Source organism: Nanorana parkeri, unplaced genomic scaffold (assembly GCF_000935625.1).
Source record: "Nanorana parkeri isolate BGI_ZX_2015 unplaced genomic scaffold, ASM93562v1 scaffold140, whole genome shotgun sequence".
NCBI classification, from domain to species: Eukaryota; Metazoa; Chordata; class Amphibia; order Anura; family Dicroglossidae; genus Nanorana; species Nanorana parkeri.
This window is the reverse complement of record NW_017306408.1, coordinates 1,680,332-1,697,640: the sequence shown is the minus strand read 5'-3', so window position 1 is coordinate 1,697,640 and position 17,309 is coordinate 1,680,332.

The window sequence follows — 17,309 nt, the reverse complement described above, 5'->3', positions numbered from 1 at the left end:
GCTCTGTAAGTGGCGGCGGAGGGAGAAAAAAAAATTCTATTAGCGAGGCCAGTGACGGGCCCCCTGACGGCCGCGGGGAGCGGCCGTTTTTAAAGGCAGCACAGAGGCCCGGGGGGCAATTGCCACCCTGCCCCCCGGCCCAGTCCGCCCCTGATTGTAATGCTTGATCATTTTTAATATAACCATCTGTGTGCTGTGGTGCAGATGAGTTAAAGGATCTGTTGCGATGTGTTGGCAATCCATTCAATCAATTGGCCTACCTCTACACAGGCAATCCCCCCCTCAATCTATCATGAATGCTTCTGCCTGACGCATCCACTGAACCAACCGCTCAGAATCTGTAACGCCCCTCTGCCAATCCCTGCACTGGCTTCTTATCACCCAAAGGATACAATTCTAAATATTAACAACCACTTACAAAGCCATCCACAACTCTGCCCCCGGCTATATCTCCAACCTCATCTCACCAGGGTGTGGTGTGAGTTGTAGATTCTTGGCTTGCTAGGTGGTTTGGGAGGGTGTTGTTGTGTTACTGGTGTTTAACAATTAGGGAATGGTCTGGGTTGCAGATGCTTGAGGTCAAGGAGGTATTTTTGGGTGTCCACGAGTCTGGTGGTGGCTATGAGGGAAGCAAGCCAAAGGACAGGACTATGCATATTATGCATCAGTTAGAGATATTCAGCATCGTGAAATATAATTCTGGCATTTCAGTTCAAACTACTATTATCTTTTTATACTCCACCTGCTCTGTTACTTACTTTGAACACTTTGGACATGGGGGCACTTGTTATCTTCTCTCCTTCCTCCCATGATGCAGTGCACAACAACTTATTAGCCAATTACTAGGCCCTAGCACTACCCCATGGGGTTGGTGGTGGGGCTCCCAGTGGCACATAAATTACACAGGGCTTTCTACATAGTGCTGCAGCATGTGAACAAGGTGGTGGTGAAAGGTTAATGTAAATAGCAAAAGAGGTGAGCTGTAAAGAGAAAGTGACAGGTTCACTTTAACGAGCAGTTACTGTCATTTGTTAGTATTCACTTGGCTGATAGATGAATAAATCTTTTAATTTATTCAGTAAAACAATGACTGATCCAGCTCCCAGGCCCTCAGGATAACACCAGGAACAATAGTTCTAGATGGCTGCTGCAATAAATAGCCGTGTATTGATCAATCAGTATTGACCGCTCCCCCCCCCTCGGCATAGTACTCAGGTCGTAAGATTGCTGTAAAGGCTCAGGCATGTCTTAGGATCTGTCCGCACTTGGACATGACACAGAAAACAGCTGGTTTAGATAAAAAGGAAGTTTCTTTATGAGAACACAGACCCTTCTTTGTCCGTATCGATTTTATCGGCCTATTATTGACAGACGCCCCCCTAAGGACTTGTTAGTAAACTTTTAGTAAAGTATTAGGATAGCATTAAAGGATAACAGGATCCATTTTATTGTTTTGAAAATGAAGCTGTCTGGTGTTTGCCTTTCCTGCAGACTCTTCTCGCAGCGTGTGATGAATCCGACACAAAGAAGAGCCGCAACAGCGAGTCCTGTAAGCGTATTTTCATTTGAAGCGCGCAAAGCACATTCTTATTCAGTAAGGAAAAGAGCAATGTACAAAGCGCAGTATACTGTTTTTCTCAAATCTGATTGGTTTGCAATGGGCTACTTCACTTTGTATCTTAGTGTTGCTTTTTACTAGTACTTGTACTGTTGTACTTTTTATATTGCAATTGCAAACAATAAAAATGTAACGTCTTGCTCTGTGGCTTTTCTGACGCAAATTCCCTGATCTTTTTCACATATATTTGTAGAGTACAAATCTACGGATGCGTGAACTATTATTATTATTATTATTACATTGTATTTATATAGCGCCAACAGTTTGCGCAGCGCTTTACAATATAAGGAAGACATTACAGTTACAATACAATTCAAGACAAGATGGTAAGGAGGGCCCTGCCCCTGAGGGCTTAAAATCTAAAAGAGGAGGGGGAAATGATACATGAGGTAGCTGTGGGAATGAATTATGCGAGAGTGTGAAGGTTCAGTGGTTAGGTTGAGGTGGGATAGGCTTCCCTGAAGAGATGAGTCTTTAGGGAACGCCTAAAGGCAGTCAAGGTGGGAGATAGACGGACAGGTTGGGGTAATGAGTTCCAGAGGATGGTAGAGACTCTAGAGAAGTCCTGGAGGCGAGTATGGGAGGAGTGGACAAGGGAGCTGAAAAGCAGGAGGTCAATGCGGAGGGTCAATTGGCTTTTGAATATTTGAAGGGAATCTCAAAATTATTAGAAGCATTTGTGTTTAAAAAGGACAAACAAGAACATAGGTAAGTAAGCCAAAACCTTCAGAATCCATTCACACCAGGGTAATCTGCTTGCTACGTTAGGTGCATGTGCGTTACCAAGCATTATTTCATGCATTGATATGCATTGCATTAAAGTGGAACTAAACTCCTGTTTTTTATAAAATAAACCACAGGTAGGCTTTTTATGACATTAGACTGTCGGTATGTCTCTTCTGTCATAAATGCTTCTCCCTGTCTGCAAGCGTACATGCCTGGCACAGCTCAGTGTACATACCTGGCACAACTCACTGTACACACCAAGCACAGCTCAGGGTACATGCCTGTCACAGCTCAGTGTACATGACTGGCACAGTTCAGTGTATATACCCGACACAGCTCAGTGTACATACCTGGCACAGCTTAGTGTATATACCTGGCACCGCTTAGTGTATATAGCCGGCACAACACAGTGCACATACCTAGCACAGTTCAGTGTACATACCAGGCAAAGCTCTGTGTATATACTCGGCACAGCTCAGTGCACATACCCGGCACAGCTCAGTGTACACACCAAGCACGGCTCTGTGTGCATACACAATACAGCTCAGTGTAAATATCTGGCACGGCTCAGTGTACATACCCTGAAAGATTCTGTGCCTGAATGAGAATACTGCCATTCACATGCACAAGAGTTAGGTCATCCAGGCCAATGAAGATGGCCAAAGACTCCAAACCTGGACTAAGGACGCATTAAAATGAAAGCACCAATGACGAGGGGACAGCGTATTCACAAGTTAAGCGTGTCATAATGTACTAATATGCTAAGCATAACTGCACCTTATGGAAAAAGCTCCTTGGGGCCCCAACATTACTAAGCGATTTAGTTCTGCTTTAAGGCAGTCCATTTAATTAAAAGGGTTGCCAAATCTACTACAATATATCTAAAATTGTACTTTTGATAACATTTTTGATAACTGAAAAAAAAATTGTGGTTATCAAAACTGCAGCAGGTGCTAAAATGATTGCTACTGCAGCACACCAATACATGTAATGGAAAGCAATGTAATAGTGTGAATGAGCCCCTTATACACAGGATGGGGGAGCATGGCTTTACAATCAATTACATTTCATAAGGCAGGGTGAGATGAGATTTCAGTCACATGGCCTGTGAAAGTCATGTGACGGGTTCTCCTCCAATGATGGAGTTCTCTTTTCTGCATTAAGCAGAGCGAACGTCTTGGGACACCACAGATTTCACACCGCCGTGTGATCCCAACCTTTTAATTAGAATCAGTATGTGTAGAGAGCATACATAACTATTTGAAACTATAACTAAACTTTAATCTGTATAGTAATTGGTACAGAATATAAGTCATTAGGTTTTCCTCTGTTACAATGCAGTACTGCTCCTCTTTTCTTCACAATTCCAGCTTTGCAAGTAAATGTGAGGAACACTATATACAATGAGATAACTGGAAAGCAAAGAGGTATCCATTTTAATTGTTGTGCTGTACACAAGTTTTCAGTAAACATTTGTAATCTTTAAAGGGTCAATAGAGCCAATTTACCACATATAAGAGCAAGTAAAAAAAAAAAGTCTCCAAAAAGGACAGGAAGTGAGGAAAACATCTTTCAAATGGGGGCAGTTTTTTTTTTTTTTATTAGAAATTAAAATGTGACTTACACAGCATTGTATTGGACTCATGCAGCTATTGGGCTATTACCTCACTTTGCATTTTTTTTATGTTCTGTTAAAAAATCTAATACAGATTTAAAGTAAAAAAAAATAAAATTAAAATGTAACATACATTTTAACTCTTCTCCACTCCATCCAAAATGAAAAGATGCTGGGTTTATTAAGGTTCTAAAGCCCATCACTAATGGCATGCATGAATGTAGTGTGAAGTATGGCACCATGGTAGAGGATGTCTTGCATTGACAGTATTTTTCCAAGGCTTTCAGGTTGAGTGATGCTGAGAACTGAAGACATCAGAAGACAACTCCAAACTGAAGCTAAGTTTTGCAGCCTAAAGTTTTTTTTTTTAAATAGCTGGGGGAACTATATGAGGAAAAAAAGTAGCCTGGAGTTGGGCTTTAATAAAGTAAAATTATTAAAAGCCTTGTGCTACAACTGCTACAACTATGTTCTATTTGACAAAGCCAAATTTTATTTTCTGTGCAAGATTTTCATATTTGACTGATTGACTGATGGGCAAAACAAAAATGCAGTTTCTTTTTTTTAATTAGACCAAAAATCATCTAAACACCCTAACAAGAGCCCCTCCCCCCCGTGAAGCTTTCACCATTTTATCAATAATTCTTTAGTTTTTTTGTTTTCTGCATGTCTGGAGCAGCTATCTGTCACTAATCAATAATAATCCACTTATGCTGAGGAAAATGTGTCTATACTCTGGAAACCTGACTTACTCCGCTCCGGCTCCTTTTAATAGGTATACATTGTAATAGAGTGCTAAATAATTAAAAGTGGAAGGGAGAAAAGAAACAAGCATTAAGGGACAGGTATCCCCCACATCACTCATGTATTACCTATGTAATAATTTAACTAGATATTAGCCATAATTCATTCGTATCCCAGTATAACCTCAGGCTCTGCTGGGGAGACAAACACAGGCTCCCTTAAAGCCAGCCGCATATAAATCTATAATTGCGACTATAACTCACCGAAATGAATCTACTCTGCTAAGTAGAGCCTTCCTGGCGGCTCAGATATGAAGCTCTCCTCTGACTCCATAAATACAAGGTAGCCGACTGTCTACAACAATGGCAGATTGACCAGTTGAAGCAAGAAAATAACTTTTTTTTTTTGCAATGTGAAATAATTGATGGGAAAAAGTCAGCTCAGTGGCTTACACGGTCCTTTGTTTTCCATGAGAACGTGTTTAATTATTTCTGTCTTCAGCAGCTTGTTGTGATTATCCAAAATGTAGGACAGCTTCAAGGCAAAACAGCGGTTCTGAAAAATGGTGGAGCGTGTCAGATATGCCAATGGTATCAGGGGGACATGGGCAGGTTTGGGTGAATTTGGGCCTAGCTTGAGACCAAAGCTAGTTCTTAAAGAGGACCTCCTGCCCCGCTCAAACTAGTTTTTAAATTCTAGTCTAATGAAGTCCACATTTATCTAAGCAGCCGCATTGACTTCCATACTGGCCCAGTATTATACCAGAATTGCCAATTTCCTTAATCGCTGCTCACAAAGATACCTCTTCCTGCTAGAAGTGAATCAGCTGGTTTGGTTTGAGTCAGGATTTTCTGGGAGGAGTTGAAACTGGCAAGTGGTGCAAAATTACTAAGTATAAAGGAAGAAAGTTGTCACACGGCTGCTGATCCTCCTTAAAAGCTTTTTGAATAAAAGGCATTTTTATCAATCATGACAAAATGCGTTTCAGCTTATGTGGCCTTAATCAGAGCACTACTTATCAATCTCAGGACCCCTTACTTTATCATTCTTGGGACCCCCTCCCCTATCCTTACCAGGAACCTTTCCATATCCTACTTTGGATCCCCTCGTCTATTCTATTCTCAGGGCCCCTTTCCCATCCCTATCCTTAGGATCCCCTCCCTATCTTTTTCAGGCCCTTACCCTATCCTTCTTAGGGCTCCATCTCTGTCATTCTCAGGGCTCCACCTACTATATGCTATCATTCTTAAGGCACCCTTCCCTTACTAACCTTCTCAGGACCCCCTACTATACTACTATACCTTATAATTTTTAGGGCACCCTTCCCTTACTAACCTTCTCATGGCCCCCTACTATATGCTATCATTATTAAGGCTTCCTTCCCTTACTAACCCTCTCAGGGCCCCTTTCTATGTGCTATTTTACTTAAAGCACCCTTCCCTTACAAGCCTTCTCAGGGCTCCACCTACTATTTGCTATCATTCTTAAAGTGCCCTTCCCTTACTAACCTCCTTAGGGCCATCTACTATACGCTATCATTTCTAAGGCGCCCTTCCCTTATTAACCCTCTCAGGACTTTTCCTCTAGCATTCTCAGCAATGGCAGTCCCTATAATTTTGTCCTGACAGAGTCACTTTAAAGTAGAAGAAATCTCAATCACTGAACCAAAGCTTTATCATTTAATGCAATTTTAGAAGTAGCTTTTCTTTCTTTTAAATTTTGTAGCATTCATGAAAAGAACATTAAAATAATATCTGGTGATCCTGCCATAAATAATCTTGTTTGGGCATTTCATGGTATAGGGTGACAACTGTCTTCCAATTGTGCACCTGCATGGTCACATGTGCCCGTCACACATTATGCAAGCATTGTCCATAGTTATCACTGTCAGGGAGCATCTACATGTAAACAAGATGTGGCTGAAAGAGGCTGGAGGAGATCAGCAGCACAGAGTTACTAGAAATGAGAAAACAAGATGGCAAACAATAGGGCAATTATTTTTATATAAAGTGCTATACGAAACGAATAAGAACCGAAAACGAAACGAACGTTCGAACTACCGCTACCGAATTTCGGAAATGGAAATTCGGATTCGTTTGCATTCTTATGTCTGTAATTCGGAATTCGGACACATCCGAATGTCCGAATTTCCGAAAATTCGTCCGAATTTCGATTCGGAACAAAACGAATCGCACACGTCTAATAGCAAACTAATTGCCTTCCAGCTGTTGTTTGTATATACTTTAAAATTACTTTCAGGTGAAGTGTACAGTAATAACTTTAAAGCTAATGCACTATAGTTTCCTTTCCATCTAGGACAGATATTAGGTGCCTGTGTTCTCCTGCATTTCGTGTTTTTAGAATGACGCTTACACTGTGACATTTCCTGAACATACCATTTTCATTGCACATTAACACTAAAGCGATGCCATCCCCTGCATACATTAGTTGTTTTATTTTAGCCCGGGTATTATTGGCGGCTTCTTCCCTCCCTCCTCCTGTCGCTCGGTGTTACAGTTCAGTCTTTCTAGTAATGATGAAAGAGTTCCTCTTCCTCAGCTAATTCAGGAGAGATCCTTCGTCCGCTGGAACATTTTCATGCAAATATCGCCGTACAGTTTCTAACCCCCTAATAGCTTCTTACAAATGATATGCCATTACAACGAGGTTTATTTAAACAAATTTAATACATCTTTAATCAAGCTGGAGAGCATTTTCAAAGGTCACGCTCCAAATCAGGATCTCCATACTGAGCTTATCAAAGTATTAGCTCAAGGGGGAGGGAGAATTATTTCCTGGACAAGTCATTTTAGGCAAATCTTTATTTACATTTTTATTCTGTTATTAAATTTTATTCCTTTCCCTCCTCCTTTGTGTCTCCATTTATGAACCTATCAGGAACTCGGTAAATGGGAAAATAACCGCATTGCCACGTTTTCCGTAAGCCATCTCTCGTTCTCTTCAGCATTTGGAGGAGATGGCACATTCAGAATGGAAAAGTGCCTCAAACATTACTGTCTGGGTTATCAGATGGGGGGGGGTTATTATGGAAAATTTAAACTATACTGTATTGAAAGTGGGCCTTTCACTACCTTTACAATTTTGCATGACATGCCGCAGTAAAGATCAATATTATAATTTTCCAAAATCTGGACCTTTCATTATTAAAAAGTAATCTTTGAGTGATGTTGCCTAGGCTAGGATGATGCCATCAGTCTGCCACAGGAGGAAGCATTTCCTCAGTCTCCTCTCCCTCTGTGATCAGACTGTAACACTGTAACTTTGTAGCAAGTCACAAGGTGAGAGTCTGACCTGTACCAGATATTTATGAACAAAGCTAAGAATTGTGCAGGTACCAGGATTTACATGATTGTATATAAAGGACTTCAACAGACCACTTATCATATTCAATTCACGCACCAACAAATAGTCATAACTAATGAGTAGGACTGTGGCCCCTTAAAAGATAGTTTATTACAAATGATACAGAAGAAAACTGCAAAGACTAACTGCTCCTTAGTGTGGGGAACCTCTGTAAAGCACTCTAACTCACCTAATCCCCGCTCCTGCTGGCTCCAAGACCAGCACCCGCAGCCCCCCCCGTGCTCCGATGGTTTGACGGCCTGATGACATCATTACAGCTAATGCAGGGACCATAGCCCTGAGGATGTCAAGGAACAGTTTAGGAGCTGGAGCAGAGGAGAGAAAGGCGATCGGTGACCGGTGGAGTGGAGAGAGTGGGGACCAGGTAAGTAAAAGTCCTCTTCAGCATTCCACTAGACAAAAAAAATTTTTTTGTTTTTTTTACCGGGAGATAGGCTTTAAGCTTGTTAGAGTGTGAATTTTCTCTTGGATATGATTTACTTTGAGGAGTGGTTTGTTGAATTCCCTGTATGTAGATTCTTTGAGATTAAAACACGTATGTGTAATACTAGAGTCCAGACCTGGGTACCAACCTAACACCTCCCAACTGTCCCTCATGTAAAACCAAATCTCTCTGTCCCTCTTTCCTCCTCAGTTGTCCCCCTGTTTGGTTTGATGTACAGATATCTATGAAAATTTTCTATTTAACTACCAAACTGTTTTTCTGCACAAAAGCTTTATCTGTTCTCTTAATTATCTTGTTTGCTATTTTGAAAAGCCAATATAAAGGAAAAGTAATAGTGAAAAAAAAATTCTGGGTTTAACCAATCCTTTTTGGCATATACATTCCTAATGGTCTGCATAACTGGGGGCATGGCAGGGGTATGTCTGTTGCCTAAATACATCATGCTGGAAGGTGTTCCTCTATCTCATCTCAGAAAGTTGGGAGGTATGAGGCCATGGTTTTTTTCTTCTGTCTAATTTACATGATTATGTCATCTCTGAGCCAGGAACTCAGTCCAGGAGGTAGATCCTGACCTTGGATGATTCCTGAACGATGACTCCATTCTTCTGGAGAGAAAAGCAGATGAAAGCATTGTCAGAGTGGAGTACTGTGATCTCTGTGAGAGGTAATAAATACCTGGACATGTTTCACTTACACATTACTTTGATAAGTCAAACTTCATGGCTAGTTTGTGCTTCACTGGATTGGCAATGTGGCAACAAAGTGTGTTTTTGGTTGGTTGCTTTGTTTTCCTTCCAGACTTTACAATATTTTATTGATTAAAGTCTCCCTGATCATACCAGGCCAACATTTTATCAGTCTTGTTCTTGATTTAGAGGGCTGATTGCCTTATTGAGCTCTATGTAGCTTCTCTGCTATTGTATATGTGCCATTTTATGGCATTAAAGCAGGGCCACACTTACCATAAGGCACAGTAGACACATGCTTAAATGCAGTAGCGGCACAGGGTAGCTTTTCCCTATATTGTTATTGGCCTCTACAGTACTTTTTTCCTCAATTTCTACAATCTCATGTTATTTAAACATTAACATGATATTGTAACCCAGGTTAGGATCAGGAAAATTAAATGTCCTATGTAAAATAGGTGGAGGTGACACTTAGGGTCAGGGGTGTCCCCAGCCTATTCGCCACCTGAGGTGAGGTGATGGGTAGAGGGTGCTATTGGTGCACGTTTCGGGGAGGGGGGTCGGGGGTTGGTGGTGCTGTGGATGCATGCTTCTGGGAGAAGGGGGTCTTGATGTGGGTACTGGAGGTTCACCCTAATGGGGACATCCTGCCCAGCTAACTGACATCACTGGTTGCCAGGAGCTGGGCAGGACATCGGCCAGACCATCCTGCTCAGCTCCTATCCTACCTGTGATGTTAGTGGTTGCCAGGAGCTGGACGAGATACCAGCTAGAGCATCACACTGAGATCCTGGCAACCATTGGTGTCACTGGTTGCCAGGAGCTGGGTAGGATGCTGGCCACAACGTTCCAGATTGCTAAGAGCTGGATGGGAAGATGTGTATGGTCCTTACACATCTCCCTGCCCAGCTCTTAGCAAACTGGGATGCTCTGGCTGGACAGAGGGCAACAGACACACTGCAAACCTTGCACCTCTGCCTGCCGCCCCCCCCTCGCCAGCACGTGACCCAAAGAGATGCCTCAATATAGGGATATCCCTGCTTATGGTGCCAAATTATGGTGCTCCTGATAAAAATCTTATCCTCATTAATGAACAGGTTATATGCAATTGAGGGTAAATGTTGCACTGCCCTTTCTCATGCAGCTCCTTAACTACTCTCAGAATGACCCCCAATTGTGTTTCTTCTTTCAGAAATCTGGGATTTGATTCAGAACTTTGCAGGCTCCAGGGGTGCTCTGAGGCAGGGTGGAGGGGCATAGCAAGCCGAGTGCAGGTTTGATCTGGCACCTTTGGTGACGACCATACAGCCGCAACCAAAGTTTTCATTACACCAGTACGATACGCGTTTACTTCAACAATTCTTCCGTGCTGGCATGCCTTTAAGCAACTACATTTTGTGATTTACGATTGCTATTCTACCTCTGTGGAAGTTGTGTCGACTTTGTTTGTTATTTTCCCCTTTGTTTGTTTAAAGCGGGTTTCCTTCTTGCAAGCAGGGCTGTCTACTTTTTTCCAGGCAACTGCCTTTGTTTCATCCTCCGTAACTTTCGGTTAAGGTGAAACATCAAAAGTTCCGGCACCCGCCAAGCCCCCCGTGATAAATGACATGAATAACATTTGAGACGTGCTGTTAAATATTTATGCCCGGACGATGAAAGTAAGGAGCGCGCAGGAACCCCTGGAAGAATAAATATATTTACCTAAATAAATTACTAAGACAAATACACTCCTGTGTGCTTGGTACCAATAAACACTAGATATTCGCTAAATTGTTGAATACAAATGGCTCATTTGCTTACCATGTACACCGAGATCTATAACATAACACATTGCCTTTGCTTTGCATACATATTTCAATATTCATCATAAAAGCCTTTGCTTATGTGTCAATATACATTACTTTGCATACATTAAGATCTTCCTTCTCTCCTCCGCCGTTAACCGTTGAGGGCCGTGCCACGGACCTAGCAGATCTTATCTGCTAATTAACCCCTTTGCCGCCCGTCCCTTTCTTCTTTCCTTGACATTTGCGCAAAATGAATTGCTTACTTTGACACCGCTAACTAAATAAAAGCAGGCCGGGACTGATAGTATGAAAAATGGATTTTCATTATAGCTTCATTGATTCTTGTAAATAAGAGCCGGAGGCCTGCTCCGAGAGGCTCCAAACAGTCATAATTTAATCTGAGGTGACATAGACCAATATGTACGTGGACAAAAATTATCCTTGAATATTAAACAACAGCCCGGAGACAGAGGGAAGTGTTACAGACGAATTTAAATGCATGCAGATCGGCAGGGTAACGTATTTAAAAACAGAAATTAAACAGCGCCCGTCATAAATCACGCTCAGCGCCCGTACGAACGGCTTGTTATTCTGGTGTTTAAGGAAACCTGAAAGGTTAAGGCAGTCAGTGCATTAAATCGTACAAGGATAATTAATACTTTTGTGGTGGCTATTTATAAGAAATGGAAAATATAGTGAGATCAGCCATGGCACGGCAGTAATTTGAGGAGGAAGTAGGGACAGCGTGAGTCAATAGTTTTAACTGGACAAATGTCAACTGGACTAATGATGTTGTGTCCTATTTAAGAGGCCATGTAAAAAAGCAATTTCGTAAAAAGAAAAATGTAATTGCAGCTTAATGTTGAACTCCATGATGCATACTTACCTTGGTCCAGCTTGGTTGGTATGCATATGTTATATCTGGTTGGCCCACAAGGATCCTGTAAAGCACTGTATTAGCCAGAGCTATTACAGTGCTGCAGGGATTGTATGGGTCCTGTATGGTGCAGAGCTAAGTGGCTTCCCCGTGGCTCTGAAAACCCTCGGGCAACTCGCTCGGCACATCGGCCATTCAGAGAATGCCTAGTATTTTTATCAATTAATACAAGGCGTTCTCTGATTAGATAATGGACGGTGACATCATGATCCACCCCGTACCCAATCACAGCATGCCTTGTATTGATTGATAAAAATACTAGCAGGGCTATTCCCAAAAGGGTGAAGGGTTTGGAGAAGGCAGGAGAAGTGAACAATCTAGGACAACATAGATGATCTGGAAAGTGAGCTGAATTGGAGAATTTATCCAAATCGGCTATTTTAACCTAGATTGTTCACTTTTCCTGCCTTCTCCAAACTCTTCACCCTTTTGTGAATAGCCCTGTAGGTGTTCTCTGCTCGAATGCTGTGTTGAGAGAGTGCCTGTGTTTTCAGAGCCATGGGGAAGCCGCTCAGCTCAACACTATACAGGACCCAGAACATCACTGTCAGCACTGTAGTAGCTCTGGCTCTGGCTCGGGCTTCAGGATCCTCTGGAGCTGACCAGATATAACATATGAATACTTACCAAGCCGGACTGCTGTCAGCATTGTAGCAGCTCCATGTACTAGAGTTCTTTACAGAATCCCTGTGGGCCAACCAGGCATATCATATGCATACTTACATTGGGCCAAGCTAAGCAAGTATAATTATGCATAATACGTTATACCAAGAGTTCAGCTTTAACAGTCCTTAGATGTGGAGGCTGCACTGGTTTTCTTTTTTCTGTTTTTTTCCCCCCTTATTTTTATCTGGTGATGCTGTCAGTAACACGCTTACCGTTCTAGGGTGACAGCGCTCACTCATTGTACCTTATCTATGGATGAGAAGTGTCACCCTATGTCAGAAAGTGTGTTAGGGCTACAGAATACATCCCACTCTCCTCACGAGTCAGACAATGTACAGTACATGCTGTGCATATTGGTGCACTACATTGGAAAAAGGGATATGTCTGATTTTGTGGCTGTTGTCATTAGTTGGCAGCCGACTGATAGAGGTTCAAGGTTGCGGCTCCAGTTGCTTAAAGCTGAAGTCAATTTATTAGATTTGATCGGGGGAATTTCCACTCCATCTTTTTGCAGTTGATCAAAAGCACCATTGCTTTGACATTTTGACAAAAAGTGGAATTGAAAGTTTGATCACTCAAATTGCCATGTGTGACCGGCTTTATGTGTAGCATTTCCAGTCTTAGTCTATAAATGGAATATGTCAGTATACAGCAATGGTGAAAATATACTTTTAGGACTTTATGATGTTCCAAAAAGGGTCCTAATGGCACAATTTTCTGTGTTTCAGGTGTTAGATAATAAGGCTTGTATTGAAGATATGTACCAAAGACTGAAAGGCCTACACAATCTTTGGAAAGGGGGATTTGAAATAATACTAGACTGAGCCTGAGCTACGATTGTTATATGAAGTACTGTATAGTGATTCTGTCCTGACATGCGCAAGTTGATATGATCAAGGTAATTTATTCCGTGTGAGTGATGTTCATCACTGTATGTTTAAAAAAAAAACAAAGTTGCATAATTTTAATGTAACAAATAAATCTGATGTTTTAAAATTTTCAACTTTGAGTGAAACTGCATTTTGTTTCTTTTTTTTTTAGTAACTTGGATTGTAAAATTTTTAGGTGAATTTTAGTAGCTATATACAGTAACAGAACATGGCCAACTAGAGCTGTTATGTCATCACCATTAAACCCAGTTACAGCAGGGACCAGATTAAGGCAGTTAAAGCATTTAATGCAGCTGAAGGAAAAGGGGAATGGGAAGAGGGTGATACTTTAAGATGCCACTATTTAAGCATATACTATAAGCTAATATGAATATAAGTTCTAATATGAACTTACTTTGCCCCCACCTAATTCATTCAGTAAATAACAATATGCAGCCTGCATCATTTAAATCCAACTTCCAGCCTCACCCCCTGATTCAACATGCTTCCTCTTTGCCCCTTCTCTGGAAACAGGTGGTTTTCAGTGATGCATAGAGCACTGATCATATCAGGGGTGTTTTTAGGGTCCTACTAGACCAGGGGGACCTCTGGGCACACACATTAAAATGTTGAATTGGTCTAAAAACTGTAATGCTACATTATGATAGTATGACAGAAATAAAACTCAAATGTATTATCACTGCTGGGGAAAAAAATAAATAATTACAGATTAATTGAAAAGTAGATACATTACGCAATGCTCCAAAACTGCATTATGTATAAAATGCATCATCTTCATAACTCAAAGGACATCCAGGCCACTTGGTAGAAGACCTGGGCCACTCAATAGGGGATCCGGGGCACTTATTAGAAGACCTGGGGCACTCAGTAGAAGACTTGGGGCACTCAGTAGAAGACCCGGGCCACTCAATAAAGAATCTGAGAAACTTTGTAGAAGACCATGGGCACTCAGTGGAAGAACATGGGCACTCAGTGGAGCCCCTGAGGCACTCAGTAGAAGACCTGGGACACTCAGTACAAGACCTGGGCCACTCAATAAAGGATCTGGGGCACTTAGTAGAAGACCTGGGACACTCAGTAGAAGACCCGGGCCACTCAATAGGGGATCCGGGGCACTTATTAGAAGACAATGGGCACTTATTAGAAGACCTGGGGCACTCAGTAGAAGACCCGGGCCACTCAATAAAATATACAGGGCACTTATTAGAAGACCAGGGACACTCAGTAGAAGACTTGGGGCACTCAGTAGAAGACCCAGGCCACTCAATAAAGAATCTGAGACACTTAGTAGAAGACCATGGGCACTCAGTGGAAGACCATGGACACTCAGTAGAACCCCTGGGACACTCAGTAGAAGACCTGGGACACTCAGTACAAGACCTGGGACACTCAATAAAGGATCTGGGGCACTTAGTAGAAGATCTGGGACACTCAGTAGAAGACCTGGGGCACTCGGTAGAAGACTCAGGCCATTCAATGAAGGATCTGGGGCACTCAGTAGAAGACCATAGGTACTCAGTAGAATCCTTGTGGCATTCAGTAGAAGACCTGGGGCTTGTGTCCTGGTTACCAGGGTCTACCAATGCCCCTGGCTGATATGTTGACACCAGCACCATTTTTTGATCATTATACCGTGAGTGCCATGATGACACACCCCAAGGGATAAGTCTACACTGCCCTGCACTTGCAGGAGGTGGGTTTAACAATATTGAACATCATACAACCCAGAAGATCATTGGTACTGGATCACAGAGTGTGTGAGCTGCATATTGCCATAAAAACATAATTTTTTCTTGAAATTGTAAACAGCCGGGCAACTTATTTAAAAAAAAAACATATTTCAAAAATTTACATGGAATTGGGTTTTAACCTTTTTTGTAGTGCGTAACCTTTCTCCCCCTTCTATTATTAGCAAATCTCCAGCTTAGAGCATTTATAAGGGATTCAGATCTCTAAATTACATCTGTATAAAAGAGATGATTCAAAGACACTTTTTTTTTGGGGGGGGGGCATTTTAAAGTTTGCCTCTGGCAACAGGAAATGCTAAAAGTTTTAATAATCAACTGTAACACAGGTATGTTACAAAAACACAGTACACATGATAACGGTTGTGTTCCCACCAATTGACGTGTCCAGGATATAAAGCTAGGGTTCGGTAAGAACTTGTACAGTTATGGTTTGTAAGGTTTTGTTTGCATACACGGAACATTTTTCTCTGAATATGTTAATCATTTTTGTTTCCTTATAGTCACCTCTTCCCTATTTATTTTGGTAAACGTTGCAAAAGGGAACACTGTAATGTTTTTACTGGCAAACTCCAGAATTGCAACATCGTGTCAACGGTCTGAAAGTGCTATTTAAGGTGACCTGGCGTGGGCAAGCTGTCCAGATGTAGTTCTGCTATTTTGCTGACGGTATACCGGCTACAAAGAGGGGGAAATGGAAGTAGATAGGTGACTTCTTTTGAAAGAGCACATAATCTGTCGGGTTAATGTGCAATGAGCCCTCGGGGAACCACATGTCAGGCAGCCAGATTGGGACTGGCTCGCAGCAAAAGAACAAAAGACGCTTTAAATTATGTCCATCTTAATATGAAGCCATCTTTAGATCATATGTGCCACACAAGAGCTGGGGAATTCGAGAATCCACTGTGATGTTTGGAAAAAAAAAATGTCTTCAAGGAAAATGACTTCTATTGATATCTAGTGTTTATTTGACTATTATAAATACACCATTAACACATTCATGTAGTTATAGCAATCATCTGGCAGTTTAAAGACATTTCAAACACATTTCAAACTCAATTAAAGGGAAAATAAATTGTATTTTTATTCAATAACTAGGCTGAATTATTATTGTAAAGGTTACCTGTAAATAGCTTTCTATATGGCTTCCACATTTTACTTTGATTTCCATGGCATGTTTTCTTAATACAGATTCTTCCATTAGTGTCTATCTTTGAGTCAGACACCGTAATCATTGCAGGATGGCTGTTGAGACAAGGATATGCTACACACAAGGTCTGGTTTTATATGGGGTTGATTTACTAAGATGTAGAGGTTGTTCACTAAGCAAATTGAAGCTGTGTTCACTTTGAATACCCAGTCATGGGCAGGGAACAGGATTTTGCCTATGAGTGGATGATTGAGTGGATGATTGACTTAAACATTATTCACTCCTTCAGTTAATCAGCCCTTGTGAATCATAATGGGTATGAGCTGACCAACCAAACAGAGGAGCAGTAAAACAGAATCAGCATGCTGTGCTACTCAGCAAAAAGGTTACCCCATACCAGGAATAGGCAACCTCTGCCCTCCAGCTGTTATGGTGTTACAAGTCCCATGAGGCATTGCAAGACTCTGACAGCCACAGGCTTGACTCCCAGAGGCAGAGGCATGATGAGATTTGTAATTTGCACCACAGCTGGGTTGCCAAGGTTGCCCACACCTCCTATCTACTGTATTTGTAATAAGGAGCATATATGGCTGTCCAATATACATATACAGTGTAATTACAAACTAATCATGGAAACTTGTGTTTTAAAGCCTTAACATATGTTAATAAGTATATTTAAATTGAAATGTCAGCTGAACTAAATTCAGTTTTTTGAAAGATGCCAGAGATTTACAAATGCCTGACAGTTTCTTTTTATGTCTCTGGGACTCCGCTGATGAGATCTCTGCAGTTCCTGGGTCTGTCACCTGCTATTGCCTCTATGGAGTGTCAAACTCACTTTTTTTGGTTTTCAGATTTCTTTTACACTATGGAGAATGTAATAGGAGGAGCTGGACCACCCAAAGATGGCAAGAAA